We start from the raw sequence: 16,127 nt of genomic DNA on the forward strand, positions 1-16,127 counted from the left end.
CCAATCTTTACTCCAGATAATCAGATCACTCAACTAGGCATCTCATTGCCATGTGTCTTTTATGATACCAAAGGGATTTTTCTCAAGCCTGAGTGACATGCATGAGAAAGAGAATTAATAACTGATGTACTCGAGCCAGATAAAAGAGAATTAGTGCAACCATGGTATAATGACAGTAAGCAAAGGGAGGTAAGATGGAGCTTACCATTTGGACCAGCTTTCCCCTGATTTATTTATTTATTTATTTAAAGTTTGTTTATGTACTTAAGTAATATCTATACCCAATGTAGGGCTCAAACTCAAGACCCTGAGGCCAAGAATCGCATGCTCTACCAATTGAGCCAGTAAAGCACCCCAAATTTTTTTTTTAATTCACAGCCTCTGCCTTACTTTGTTAGATTTGGAGAAGAGAAGTTTCAGCCAGGACAGGAGAGCAGGAGCCAAGTATTTGAAGGATGTTGTGATGAGAAGGGCTCTGCTAGGCACAGATGACTCACCTTTAGATGAGCAGGTAACTCAGCACATACAGCATGTGAGTCCAGGTCATCGTAGCAAGTCTATCTTGCTGACCTCACCTGGGGCCCTGGGCCCATTAAAGATATTCCATAGGTGGAGACCAGCTTGCCTCACCCCCTCTCAGGGGCTGGTGGGACTGTGGAAATGTGGTCACAGCCTGCATTTCTCCAAGGGAGGTATGGGGAGGAGTGTCCTGTGTCCTGTGGACCTTCTCTTAGAGTTATCTGCTATCTTTCCTCTCATCCTCAATAGCCTCCAAAGCAGCTAAAACCAGAGGTGAGAGAAGCTGGCAGTGAAAGAGCAAGCCAAATTCCACCAAGTGGTGTGCTGGTAAAACACATGGTTTACAACAGGCTGGAAGTGGAAGAGGAGAGGAAACCCTGATTTGTAGTGCTTACTGATTCCTGTGGTGTAAACACTCCTGCCACGGTTAGTTCCAAGCTACAACATGATGCCACAGAAGTGGAGTTGGGATAATGTGTTCAATAACACATGGTTATGTGGTATTGTATTTCCACCATACACATACAAAATATGAAATAATGCCCAAAGCAGAGATAATAGTATATTGTAGTCAAATAATTTAGAAGTAATGAGTATTTTGGGGCTTTGTTACCTTTGTGTTTAGTATAATTTATCATATATTTATACAGCTTAATTTCTAATAATGGCTTTATTTGATGACCACTGAAAAGTAGACACTCGGATGTTGATAGCTAGCTTGAGCCAGCTCCAGTACCTCACAGCCCTGGCTATGGTACAGGGAAGGAGGCAAAAGGTGTGTCAGTGATGCTCAGCATGTCAATGTAGGCATCCCATTCAGTCAGCTTCCTCCTTCTGTGCCCCTCACCCTCACAAAGTTCTGTACTCAGGGACTATTTCTCAGGGCAGAGAGAACACAAGGGCTTTGACTCACAGGAAACCCCACTTTGCAGTCACCTCTTTCTTCTCCCTGTAAAGAAGTAGCAGTGACACTAGGGGACATGCAAACATGCACCTGAGGAAGCAGATCTGGGAGTTTTTTGGTTTCTGTTCAGCCTCACATGTTGCGAGAGATCCCACATGTTGGCTTCCAGATTGTGAGGCCTCCCAGGTCTTGGGTCTAAATGTTCAGCTCTGCCCAAGCCTTTGCTCAATAACCCTAGGACAAGCCTCCCAGCAGCCACTCAACTACTACCACTCAGCTCTGCACTCTCTTTTATCGCACCTCAAGCTCTTGTCCCTCTCTGTACCTGACTTTGCCTTCTCTACAGGCCCTATAGTCATCCCCTCAGGCTCACTCTATGCAGGCTGCAGCTCCCCTCTCCCCTTCTGCCCCACAGAAGCTCCCAGTCTTTCAGTTGTGAGGGACTTCCTGGCCAGGTAGTAGATATCAGAGTCACCATCATGGGAAGCCATACAGCTGAGAAATCCTGCAGACTTCCACAGGTTCCCAATGCCTGTCTCTTTCCTAGGAGGAGAACTGACATCCAGACATCTGGCAGAGACTCAGAGCAGAAGAGTGGTGGCAGCAGAAGGAAAAACCAAGAATCCCTTGAATTGGGGGACATGTTAACCAGCTGGCAAGACCAGGGGAGTGGTTCCTGGTTCAGGATTCAACCATGCCCACAAGGCCAACTATAGCCTGAGAGGCAGTGGCCCCAGGGATGTAGAGCTCTGTGGGAGCCCATGCTGCTGGCACCAGGAGAGCTACAAGAACTCAGTTGTCAGATGAGTAAAGGTTTGTTTTTCCCCTGACCAGAGGTTTTGCTTCTGTTGCTGGTGTCGTGTTCTAATTGCAAAGCAGTTATTCATCATTGTGGACTGGTGGGGACTTTTGCTGGGCTTACCAGGAATAGACTGGCCAGGGTTCTTGCACTTGTCCAGGCCTATAGCAAAATAGGGCCCTGGGAGAGCCTTATTTGTCCTGTGCTTAAGAAAAGTAAGCAAAGTGCATATAATTTCATACGAACTGTGTGCTATCCCCTTCACAAACACCATTAAACCCTCTCATGAATCCTCCCTGAACTTCGATGTCCACAGATGGGCTGACATGTGGAGCAGAGCCTGCCAGAATCTTAACCATCACTGGTAGTTGCTAGATCTCTCCAATCTTGTGCCAATGGAAAATGCTTGGAAGTTCCTTAGAACTCACTACATGAAATTGACGTGAGGCTTAAGTTTGCTTTTGAAGGTCCTTGCTTCTGCCCCAAAGCTTGCTCCCAATGTGCCTCTCCATTCCGTACTCCACTCTCTTTTCCTCTTTGGCCATGTCCATCCTTCAGGGGGCAATATTTCTCTCTAGCATCTCTTGGGCAGAAACTTCTGTCCAGAATGCTCAGGATCCACCAAATACTCAAATTCTCTGGTCCCACAAATCTCTTTCCATTCTCAAAGTAGTTGCACTAAACAGCCGAGTTTTTCTTCTGCATTTCCAATGGGGCCTTTGAGGGCTGATTGTCTTTACCCTAAAGATTAGGTGGCAAACTGACCTGCCTGAAGAAAGAATATGGAATTAAGGAGTAGGAAGGGTGTTCCTCTGCTCCTCATGCCCTACCCACCCACTGTGGCCCATGCCCATGTTTGAGAAGAGGAGAGAGTATGCAGAGAGGCCTGATCAAGCCAACAGTGAAACCACTTTCCCTGATTCATGAGTCCTTCCTCCTCACCCAAAGTTTCTCAAATAGGAAAGAACTCTCCTAAGAAATCTTCTTCCCTGTTAACCCATTTTGGTCATTGTGGAGATGAAAGTTGTGAGCTAGAGCCCATGTTCCAGTTGCAAGGAAGCACAGAGATCCACAAGGTAGCTGGCCTTTTATAGAAGAAAAGGAGACAAATGACTGGAAGGACCCATTAATGCCCATGATAGCTGAGGGAAAAGTTCACACAGAGAACACCACTCACTCTGCTTCCTCTCCCACTTTTTATTCAAAAGTAGAAGATAGCGGGCGCCTGGGTGGCGCAGTCGGTTAAGCGTCCGACTTCAGCCAGGTCACGATCTCACGGTCCGTGAGTTCGAGCCCCGCGTCAGGCTCTGGGCTGATGGCTCGGAGCCTGGAGCCTGTTTCCGATTCTGTGTCTCCCTCTCTCTCTGCCCCTCCCCCGTTCATGCTCTGTCTCTCTCTGTCCCAAAAATAAATAAAAAATGTTGAAAAAAAAATTAAAAAAAAAAAAAAAAGTAGAAGATAGAGTATTATTTGTATCTAACCCTACACATTTTTTTAAGTTTAATGTTGTCTATGATGACTGGGATCCTAAATGTCAGAAAACTTTGTGCCTTGCTGTTTGTTAATATAATGGGAAGCAGCCCACTTAGCTGCATTACAGGAATCACTGAAGCACTGGGCAGGAGTGATGTGATAACCAAATCACACAGTGGTGAGTAAGACCTGGGGCGAGATGGCCCAAGCAACCCAGGGACAGGAATGACTGAAATGTTTGCATGCTTCTTAATTTAATGTCCCAGCTTTAAAGTTTGCATTTCTTGGTCTTTCTGCCAGGAAAAGGCTCTAACATGTCATCATTTATAGAGAAATGTTTTAGCAACATGAAAAAAACCATAAGTCAGTACATGAGACTAACCAAGGGCATTTAGTTTATGTTTCTTATCCAGAAGAAAGGCAGCACTGGAGAAGCCCTGGGCTGAACCACACTTCTCAACAAGACTGAAATTACACAAAGAGATCCAGCCAAGTTTAAAAGAGGGATTTGCTTATTTGCTTATTTGCTTGAGGGTTATGGTAGGTCAGAGAAAATGTTTTCTAAAGAGGAAATACTCCCTTCTAGTCTATACAATCTGATCTTCAGATGGTGGAAGGTGGAAGGAATTAGCACTCACTCTAGATCCCAGTGGGGCAGAGGGTGCTTGGTCATTTGGGGGAGGGGGATAGTAGATTTTCTTTAGAACCTGCTATGTTCCATTTCTTCAAATTTAACACATGAACTGTCTTTAAAAAATCCTTAAATGCATTACACTATTTCCATTAATATATCATTGCCAATTGAAGTTGCACAGTAAAATATGGAAAATTTCCTATGAAGTCAATAATCGATCAAGAAGTTAATTCTTCTTAATTAATTAAATCTGCCATTCATTTGATAAACACTCTGCCATAAAGCACCATGTCAGGTGCTGTGGAAAGATGGGAAGACAGGAGTATTTGGTGTCTCCCCAAGGAGTGGTGTGCCCCATAGGTAGAGTGAGGAGTGTTTTAGATGGTGCAGTGATGGGTATTTTTATTTCAATCATTATTGTTTATTTTATTTTATTTTATTTTTTATGTATTTATTTATTTATTTATTTAATATATGAAACTTACTGTCAAATTGGTTTCCATACAACATCCAGTGCTCACCCAAAGGGTGCCCTCCTCAATACCCATCACCCACCCTAACCTCCCTCCCACCCCCCATCAACCCTCAGTTTGTTCTCAGTTTTTAAGAGTCTCTTATGCTTTGGCTCTCTCCCACTCTAACCTCTTTTTTTTTTTTCCTTCCCCTCCCCCATGGGTTTCTGTTAAGTTTCTCAGGATCCACATAAGAGTGAAACCATATGGTATCTGTCTTTCTCTGTATGGCTTATTTCACTTAGCATCACACTCTCCAGTTCCATCCACGTTGCTACAAAAGGCCATATTTCATTTTTTCTCATTGCCACATAGTATTCCATTGTGTATATAAACCACAATTTCTTTATCCATTCATCAGTTGATGGACATTTAGGCTCTTTCTGTAATTTGGCTATTGTTGAGAGTGCTGCTATAAACATTGGGGTACAAGTGCCCCTACAAATCAGTACTCCTGTATCCCTTGGATAAATTCCTAGCAGTGCTATTGCTGGGTCATAGGGTAGGTCTATTTTTAATTTTCTGAGGAACCTCCACACTGCTTTCCAGAGCGGCTGCACCAATTTGCATTCCCACCAACAGTGCAAAAGGGTTCCCGTTTCTCCACATCCTCACCAGCATCTATAGTCTCCTGATTTGTTCATTTTGGCCACTCTGACTGGCGTGAAGTGATATCTGAGTGTGGTTTTGATTTGTATTTCCCTGATGAAGAGCGACGTTGAACATCTTTTCATGTGCCTGTTGGCCATCTAGATGTCTTCTTTAAAGAAGTGTCTATTCATGTTTTCTGCCCATTTCTTCACTGGGTTATTTGTTTTTCGGGTGTGGAGTTTGGTGAGCTCTTTATAGATTTTGGATACTAGCCCTTTGTCCGATATGTCATTTGCAAATATCTTTTCCCATTCGGTTGGTTGCCTTTTAGTTTTGTTGGTTGTTTCCTTTGCTGTGCAGAAGCTTTTTATCTTCATAAGGTCCCAGTAATTCACTTTTGCTTTTAATTCCCTTGCTTTGGGGATGTGTCGAGTAAGAGATTGCTACGGCTGAGGTCAGAGAGGTCTTTTCCTGCTTTCTCCTCTAAGGTTTTGATGGTTTCCTGTCTCACATTCAGGTCCTTTATCCATTTTGAGTTTATTTTTGTGAATGGTGTGAGAAAGTGGTCTAGTTCAACCTTCTGCATGTTGCTGTCCAGTTCTCCCAGCACCATTTGTTAAAGAGACTTTTTTCCATTGGATGTTCTTTCCTGCTTTGTCAAAGATGAGTTGGCCATACGTTTGTGGGTCTAGTTCTGGGGTTTCTATTCTATTCCATTGGTCTATGTGTCTGTTTTTATGCCAATACCATGCTGTCTTGATGATGACAGCTTTGTAGTAGAGGCTAAAGTCTGGGATTGTGATGCCTCCTGCTTTGGTCTTCTTCTTCAAAATTACTTTGGCTATTCGGGGCCTTTTGTGGTTCCATATGAATTTTAGGATGGCTTGTTCTAGTTTCGAGAAGAATGCTGGTGCAATTTTGATTGGGATTGCATTGAATGTGTAGATAGCTTTGGGTAGTATTGACATTTTGACAATATTTATTCTTCCAATCCATGAGCAGGGAATGTCTTTCCATTTCCTTATGTCTTCTTCAATTTCCTTCATAAGCTTTCTATAGTTTTCAGCATACAGATCTTTTACATCTTTGGTTAGATTTATTCCTAGGTATTTTATGCTTCTTGGTGCAATTGTGAATGGGATCAGTTTCTTTATTTGTCTTTCTGTTGCTTCATTGTTAGTGTATAAGAATGCAACTGATTTCTGTACATTGATTTTGTATCCTGCAACTTTGCTGAATTCATGTATCAGTTCTAGCAGACTTTTGGTGGAGTCTATCGGATTTTCCTTGTATAATATCATGTCATCTGCAAAAAGCGAAAGCTTGACTTCATCTTTGCCAATTTTGATGCCTTTGATTTCCTTTTGTTGTCTGATTGCTGAAGCTAGAACTTCCAGCACTATGTAAAACAACAGCGGTGAGAGTGGGCATCCCTGTCGTGTTCCTGATCTCAGGGAAAAAGCTCTCAGTTTTTCCCCATTGAGGATGATGTTAGCTGTGGGCTTTTCATAAATGGCTTTTATGATCTTTAAGTATGTTCCTTCTATCCCGACTTTCTCAAGGGTTTTTATTAAGAAAGGGTGCTGGATTTTGTCAAAGGCCTTTCCTGCATCGATTGACAGGATCATATGGTTCTTCTCTTTTTTTTTTTTGTTAATGTGATGTATCACGTTGATTGATTTGCGAATGTTGAACCAGCCCTGCATCCCAGGAGTGAATCCCACTTGATCATGGTGAATAATTCTTTTTATATGCTGTTGAATTCGATTTGCTAGTATCTAATTGAGAATTTTTGCCTCCACATTCATCAGGGATATTGGCCTGAGCCAATCTCTTTTTTTACTGGGTCTCTGTCTGGTTTAGGAATCAAAGTAATACTGGCTTCATAGAATGAGTCTGGAAGTTTTCCTTCCCTTTCTATTTCTTGGAATAGCTTGAGAAGGATAGGTATTATCTCTGCTTTAAACGTCTGGTAGAACTCCCCTGGGAAGCCATCTGGTCCTGGACTCTTATTTGTTGGGAGATTTTTGATAACCGATTCAATTTCTTCGCTGGTTATGGGTCTGTTCAAGCTTTCTATTTCCTCCTGATTGAGTTTTGGAAGAGTGTGGGTGTTTAGGAATTTGTCCATTTCTTCAAGGTTGTCCAATTTGTTGGCATATAATTTTTCATAGTATTCCCTGATAATTGTTTGTATCTCTGAGGGATTGGTTGTCATAATTCCATTTTCATTCATGATTTTATCTATTTGGGTCATCTCCCTTTTCTTTTTGAGAAGCCTGGCTAGAGGTTTGTCAATTTTGTTTATTTTTTCAAAAAACCAACTCTTGGTTTCGTTAATCTGCTCTACAGTTTTTTTAGATTCTATATTGTTTATTTCTGCTCTGATCTTTATTATTTCTCTTCTGCTGCTGGGTTTAGGCTGCCTTTGCTGTTCTTCTTCTATTTCCTTTAGGTGTGCCGTGAGATTTTGTATTTGGGATTTTTCTTGTTTCTTGAGATAGGCCTGGATTGCAATGTATTTTCCTCTCAGGACTGCCTTCGCTGCGTCCCAAAGCGTTTGGATTGTTGTATTTTCATTTTCGTTTGTTTCCATATATTTTTTAATTTCTTCTCTAATTGCCTGGTTGACCCACTCATTTGTTAGTAGGGTGTTCTTTAACCTCCATGCTTTTGGAGGTTTTCCAGGCTTTTTCCTGTGGTTGAGTTCTAGCTTCATAGCATTGTGGTCTGAAAGTATGTATGGTATAATTTCAATTCTTGTAAACTTATGCAGGGCTGTTTTGTGACCCAGTATATGATCTATCTTGGAGAATGTTCCATGTGCACTCGAGAAGAAAGTATATTCTGTTGCTTTGGGATGCAGAGTTCTAAATATATCTGTCAAGTCCATCTGATCCAGTGTATCATTCAGGGCCCTTGTTTCTTTATTGACTGTGTGTCTATTTGATCTATCCATTTCTGTAAGTGGGGTGTTAAAATCCCCTGCAATTACCACATTCTTATCAATAAGGTTGCTTATGTTTATGAGTAATTGTTTTATATATTTGGGGGCTCTGGTATTTGGCGCATAGACATTTATAATTGTTAGCTCTTCCTGATGGATAGACCCTGTGATTATTATATAATGCCCTTCTTCATCTCTTGTTACAGCCTTTAATTTAAAGTCTAGTTTATCTGATAGAAGTATGGCTACTCGAGCTTTCTTTTGGTTTCCAGTAGCATGATAAATCGTTTTCCATCCCCTCACTCTCAATCTAAAGGTGTCCTCAGAACTAAAATGAGTCTCTTGTAGACAGCAAATAGATGGGTCTTGTTTTTTTATCCATTCTGATACCCTATGTCTTTTGGTTGGCGCATTTAATCCATTTACTTTCAGTGTTATTATAGAAAGATACGGGTTTAGAGTCATTGTGATGTCTGTATGTTTTATGCTTGTAGTGATGTCTCTGGTACTTTGTCTCACACGATCCCCCTTAGGATCTCTTGTAGGGCTGGTTTAGTGGTGACAAATTCCTTCAGTTTTTGTTTGTTTGGGAAGACCTTTATCTCTCCTTCTATTCTAAATGACAGACTTGCTGGATAAAGGATTCTCGGCTGCATATTTTTTCTGTTTAGCACACTGAAGATATCGTGCCAAGCCTTTCTGGCCTGCCAAGTTTCAAAAGAGAGATCAGTCACGAGTCTTATAGGTCTCCCTTTATATGTGAGGGCACGTTTATCCCTTGCTGCTTTCAGAATTTTCTCTTTATCCTTGTATTTTGCCAGTTTCACTATGATATGTCGTGCAGATCGATTCAAGTTACGTCTGAAGGGAGTTCTCTGTGTCTCTTGGGTCTCAGTGCCTTTTTCCTTCCCCAGTTCAGGGAAGTTCTCAGCTATAATTTCTTCAAGTACCCCTTCAGCACCTTTCCCTCTCTCTTCCTCCTCTGGGATACCAATTATGCGTATATTATTTCTTTTTAGTGTATCACTTAGTTCTCTAATTTTTCCCTCATACTCCTGGATTTTTTTATCTCTCTTTCTCTCAGCTTGCTCTTTTTCCATAACTTTATCTTCTAGTTCACCTATTCTCTCCTCTGCCTCTTCAATCCGAGCTGTCGTCGTTTCCATTTTGTTTTGCATTTCGTTTAAAGCGCTTTTCAGCTCCTCGTGACTGTTCCTTAGTCCCTTGATCTCTGTGGCAAGAGATTCTCTGCTGCCCTCTATACTGTTTTCAAGCCCAACGATTAATTTTATGACTATTATTCTAAATTCACTTTCTGTTATATTATTTAAATCCTTTTTGATCAGTTCATTGGCTGTTGTTCTTTCCTGGAGATTCTTCTGAGGGGAATTCTTCTGTTTGGTCATTTTGGATAGTCCCTGGAGTGGTGAGGACCTGCAGGGCACTTCCCCTGTGCTGTGGTGTATAACTGGAGTTGGTGGGCGGGGCCACAGTCCAACCTGATGTCTGCCCCCAGCCCACCGCTGTGGCCACAGTCAGACTGGTGTGTGCCTTCTCTTCCCCTCTCCTAGGGGTGGGATTCACTGTGGGGTGGCGTGACCCATCTGGGCTACTTGCACACTGCCAGGCTTGTGGTGCTGGGGATCTGGCGTATTAGCTGGGGTGGGTAGGCAAGATGCATGGGGGCAGGAAGTGTAGGCTTAGTTCGCTTCTCCTTAGATGATCCACTTCAGGAGGGGCCCTGTGGCAGCGGGAGGGAGTCAGATCCGCTGCCGGAGGTTTGGCTCCACAGAAGCACAGAGTTGGGTGTTTGCGCCGAGCGAGCAAGTTCCCTGGCAGGAACTGGTTCCCTTTGGGATTTTGGCTGGGGGATGTGCGGGGGAGATGGCGCTGGCGTGCGCCTTTGTTCCCCACCAAACTGAGCTCTGTCATCTGGGGGCTCAGCAGCTCTCCCTCCCTTTGTCCTACAGCCTTCCCGCTTTCTGAGCAAAGCTGTTAACTTATGACCTCCCAGATGCTAAGTCGCGCTTGCTGTCGGAACACAGTTCGTCAGGCCCCTCCGCTTTTGCCTGCTGGACTCGGGGACTCTGCTTGGCCAGCGAGCCGCCCCTCTGCCCTGGCTCCCTCCCGCCAGTCCGTGGAGTGAGCACCGCCTCGCCGCCCTTCCTACCCTCTTCCGTGGGCCTCTAGTCTGCGCTTGGCTCCGGAGACTCCGTTCTGTTAATCCTCTGGCGGTTTTCTGGGTTATTTAGGCAGGTATAGGTGGAATCTAAGTGATCGGCAGGACGCGCCGTGAGCCCAGTGTCCTCCTACTGCGCCATCTTCTCTCCCTGTGTCCCATTATTGTTTATTTTATTTTATTTTTTTTTTTCAACGTTTTTTATTTATTTTTGGGACAGAGAGAGACAGAGCATGAACGGGGGAGGGGCAGAGAGAGAGGGAGACAGAATCGGAAACAGGCTCCAGGCTCCGAGCCATCAGCCCAGAGCCTGACGCGGGGCTCGAACTCACAGACCGCGAGATCGTGACCTGGCTGAAGTCGGACGCTTAACCGACTGCGCCACCCAGGCGCCCCTTATTGTTTATTTTAAATGGATATTAGAAAATAGATATACAAGTGTGTCAACACTGTGTCTTTTACCAATTTTTATTGTTTACAATGATGCTAGACATTTAAATTTTAAAAGTGAGTCCACCTAAAGATTTTAAGAAAATAACAATATTTTAAAATGTATTTTGAGAAGTCACATTTTTAAATAGATATTGAATGAATAAATATTTGCCATAAGTTTTAATTAGGTAATATATAAATAATCGTAAAATTTTGAGTGCAGTATATATGTGACTACTGAAATAAGCTACTTTCTCTAACTCTCAAAGGAGCTTATAATAAATAATACTGAGCTTAAAATAATAATAACCAATAGTTCCATAGCACTAACTATATCCCAGACATTATTCTTGACACTTTACCCACTAATCCTGACAATGATCCCATGAAGTAAATGCTCATTTTACAAAGTAAACTAAAAGATTTTTATAGCAGACAAGTAGAGTACCTGGTATAGGATGAGCTGGGGTTATGTTCTTTCCCTGACACTTGTTAATCATGCAACCTTAATATGTTACCTCCTGGCCCTCAGTTTCTCTTTTGGTAAGGTGAGAAATACAACACTTGTCTTCTAGGATTACTTCAAGGATCAAATGAGCAGATACATATTAAAGCATTTAGTACCCAATAAATGGTAATTTAATGAGATTTTAAATGGGGATTAGCCAGAACTTAAAGCAAAATCTCAAATCCTTGGATTTTCTCTCTTTCTGGATGTCTTGGTGTTCTCTTTGCTTCTAGTCTTTTTCTTCATTTAAAGGGATAGGCTCCCATCTGTGGGACTCATCTTGGTGAAAAAAGGCCAAAGGTCTTAGTCTGGGTTTGATGCTGGTGGGAAGCTCACCAATCATGTGAATGGCATAAACTGTCACCTCTCTGACTACTCAGTCCCTCAACTACAGCTTGGCATCAGAATCAACATGAGGCTTTGAAATCAGAAAGATCTGGATTAGAATCCTGGCTTTGCTTCTTAGTAGCTGTTCAACATTAGGCTAGTGCCTTAAGGTTTCTGAGCCTCAGTTTCTTCACTTTGAAAATGGGGATGAAAATAATTCCTTCTCAAGGGTCATCACTGACCACCCCCTACCCCTGACTGGTGAAGGTGCCCTGCCCACAGCACCTACATAGTCCATACCATACCTATGCCATCCTTAGACACCCTCAAGGCTAGGATGTTGTCCTGTTGAAGCTGTGTATCCCTGGAAACCAGCAGAAGGCCAGGAACATGGTGGCTCTTCAGGAGATGTTTGTTGAGTTAATAATTTCTTTTAAGTTCTTCAGAATGTAACAAGTGTTTGAGACAATGTGGAGAAATTGGAACTCTTGCATTGTTGGTAAGAATGTGAAACGGTGCAGCTGCTATCGAAAACACATAAAGTCTTCAAAAAATTAAACATGGAATTACCATATGATCTAGCAATTCCAATATCCTTAAAAACTAAAAGTAGGGTCTTGGACAGATATTTGTACCCCCATGTTCATAGCAGCATCATTTAGAATAGTCAAAAGTTGGAAGCCACCCAAATGTTCATTCATAGAAAGATGAATGGATAAAAAAATGTGGTATATACATACAATGCTTGTAAAGGAAGGAAGGTCTGACACATGCTACAACATGGATAAACCTTGAGAACATTATGCTAAATGAAATAAGCCAGTCACAAAAGGACAAATATTGTATGATTTCTCTTATATGAGGTACCTAGGGTAGTCAAATTCATAGAGACAAAAAGTAGAATGGGGGTTACCAGAGGCTAGAGGGAAGTAGGAAAGGAGTGAATGTTTAATGAATGCAGAGTTTCAGTTTCATAAGATGAAAGAGTTTTGTGGTGGTGGTTGTACAATAGTACAACTGTATACTTGAAAATGGCACGTTTTGTTTTTTGTGTATTTGGCCACTATATATATATATATATATGCCATCCCATGACACCCTCAAGGCTAAGATGTCCTGTTGAATATATATATATATATATATATATATATATATATACCTTTAACAGGAGAAACAAAAGCAAAATTAAACTATTGAGACTACACCAAAATAAAAAGCTTTGTATAGCAAAGGAAACATCAACAAAACAAAAAGGCAACCTACTGAATGACAAGGTTGAGCTCAGGTTGTAATCCCGGGATCATTGTATTTATCCCTGTGTCAAGCTCTGGGCTAGGCATGGAGCCTTCTTGAGACCCTCTCCTATCTGTCTTTCCCTCTCCCCTGCTCTTTCTCTCAAATTTTTAAAAAATTACGAGAGAAGATATTTGCAAATGATATATCTGGTAAAAGGTTAATGTCCAAAATATATTAAAAAATGTATACAACTCAACACCAACAAAACAAATATTCCAAATAAAAATGAGCAGAGGAGAGGCACCTGGGTGGCTCAGCCAGTTAATCAATGGACTCTTGAGTCATGATCTCATGGGGCGTGAAATTGAGCCCCAAATTGGGCTCCACGTGTGGGGTCTGCTTGGGATTCTCTCGCTCCCTCTCTCTCTCTTCTCTTCCCCTATCTCCTTCTCCCTCCCCCCATCAAAATAAATGAATAAACTTAAAAAAATGGGCAGATTTTTCTAAGAATATAGAGATTTTTCTAAGACATACAGGTGACCAGTAAATACATGAAAAGATATTCAATATCTTCATTCATCAGGGAAATGCAAATTAAAAACCACAATGAGATATAATTTTGCACTTTTCAGAATGGCTAAAACCAAAAACACAAGAAATAACAAGGGTTGGTGAGGATGGGGAGAAAAAAGAATACTGGTACACTGTTGGTGGGAATGCAAATTGTGAAGCCACTGTGGAAAACAGTATGGACATTCTTCAAAATATTAAAAATGGAATTACCATATCATCCAATAATTCTACTATTGGATATCTACCCAAAGAAAACAAAAAGACCAATTTGAAGAGATATATGCACACTATGTATATTCCAGTATCATTTACATTACATCAGCCAAGATATGGAAGCAATTCAAATGTCCATAGATAAGACAGATGAATGGATAAAGAAGATGTGATATACATATTGGAATATATATATCACATATACATGATACATATATATAGGAATATAATGGAATATTATTAAACCATAAAAAAGAATGAAATCTTGCCACTTACAACAACATGGATGGACCTAAAAGGTACAATGCTAAGTGAAATAAGTCCCAGAAAGACAAACACCATAAGATTTCACTCATATGTGGAATTTAAGAAACAAAATAAATGACCAAATGAAGAAAAAACAAAACCAGACAAGCAAAAAACTAGACTCTTAAATACAGAGAACAAACTGGTGGTTGCCAGAAGTTGGTAGAGGGGGAATGGGTGAAATAGATACGGAGGATTAAAAATACACTTACCTTGATGAGTGTTGAGAAATGTATAGAATTGTTGACGCTTTATATTGTACACCTGAAACACAACACTGTCATTAACTATACTGGAATGAATGAATGAATGAATGACTGCATGAGTGAATGAATAAAGTGTTCTTTTCCTTCCTGTTTTCGAGCAACCCCAAGTGTTGCCATTCACATGAAAGTAAACAGTGGAGGCAAAGGCAAAGTGTGGAGCCTAGAGGAGTAAAAGAGGATGGGGGAATGATAGAGGGAAGTCTTCCTAGGGAGAGTAGGGGATGGGGGTAAAAGAGGGCCATAGCTACAGCCAGGAAGCCAAGACAGTGTTCATCTTCAATAGGATAGCTGGGAGGAGCATACCATTCATCTTGGAGAGATGAAGAGTGGGAGAGAAAGGGCATCCAAGGGGAAGTAAAGACAAGAACCCCAGAGGAAGGCAGGGAAGAAAGAGTTCTCTCTTTTTCCCTGCCCCACAGTCAGGGAGGAGCTTCCTGTGGCAGAAAAGATCCACTCATGTTCTGTGCCTTTCCCCTGGAAAGGCAATGAGTTAGAAAGGAAATACACACACGTGTTTAAAGAAACGTACAAACTTAGAAGGAAACATACAAACTTTTCTGCTTTTTTTCCTGATAACAAAATAAGTGATCATTGAAGAAATTTTGGAAAATATAAAAGAACACACAAGAAAATTAAAAATTGCCACCACTTAAAAAAAATCTCACATTGTTTTGAAATTTGCTTCCTTTTCACTTAACAAAGTAACAAACATTTTTCCATGTCATAAAATACTTGCATGCCATACAAATTTTTAAGTGGTTACATAACATTTCATTCTATAGATGGCCCGTTATTTAGCTAATACCTCTTTGGACACTGTTGGACCTATTAGGCAAATCCATGTGAGTTCATACTAAGGGTCAGATGCTGCTCCAAGTACTGGCTATACAATAGCAAACCCAGCTTCTATCTTCAAGGAGTTATGTTAGGGAAGAAAAATTAATAAATAGGCAATTACAATAAAGAATGGTCAGTGTTGTACTATAGACACAGCAAGTACAAATCTAAGTCTATAGTGAAAGTTTTTAAGAAATATAATTCAAATTTTCTTTAACAATATATTTTTCATTTTAGCTCTTATTCCACAAGGATAATGAAAACTCAATCTCAATTCACTTTGTATCTTTTGAGTTGGCACTAAATTTAGCACTGCTTCTTTAGGGCCCAGGCAGGTGGTAGGGGGAGAAAGTGGAGAGGGCATTCTGGTCGTCGGTGTGGTCTCCACTCAAACACATCCTGGGATGCCCACCATCCAAATGGTCACTGGTCCACACAGGTTACTATGGGGTTCTCCTTCAGTCCTTCCCCTCTGCCATTCCATAACCTATGCTTCATCACTATTCCTTTCAACAGACTTTTCTCAAGTTTATTTGTCCCTTAAAGTCTCTTTTTAAGAGGCAGTAGATATTTTTTTAAATTTAAATTCAAGTTGAAATCCTAACATACAGTGTAGTCTTGGTTTCAGGAGAAGAACCCAGTGATACATCTCTTACATATGACACCCAGTGCTTATCCCAAAAAAAGTGCCCTCCTTAATGCCCATCACCTATTTAACCCATCCCCCCCCACCTCCCCTCTAGCAATGCTCAGTTTGTTCTCTGTATTTAAGAGTCTCTTATGGTTTGCTTCCCTCTCTGTTTTTATATTATTTTTCCTTTCCTTCCCTTATATTCATCTGTTGTGTTTCTCAAATTCCACATATGAGTGA

Source organism: Neofelis nebulosa, chromosome 6, assembly GCF_028018385.1.
Source record: "Neofelis nebulosa isolate mNeoNeb1 chromosome 6, mNeoNeb1.pri, whole genome shotgun sequence".
Lineage (NCBI taxonomy): Eukaryota > Metazoa > Chordata > Mammalia > Carnivora > Felidae > Neofelis > Neofelis nebulosa.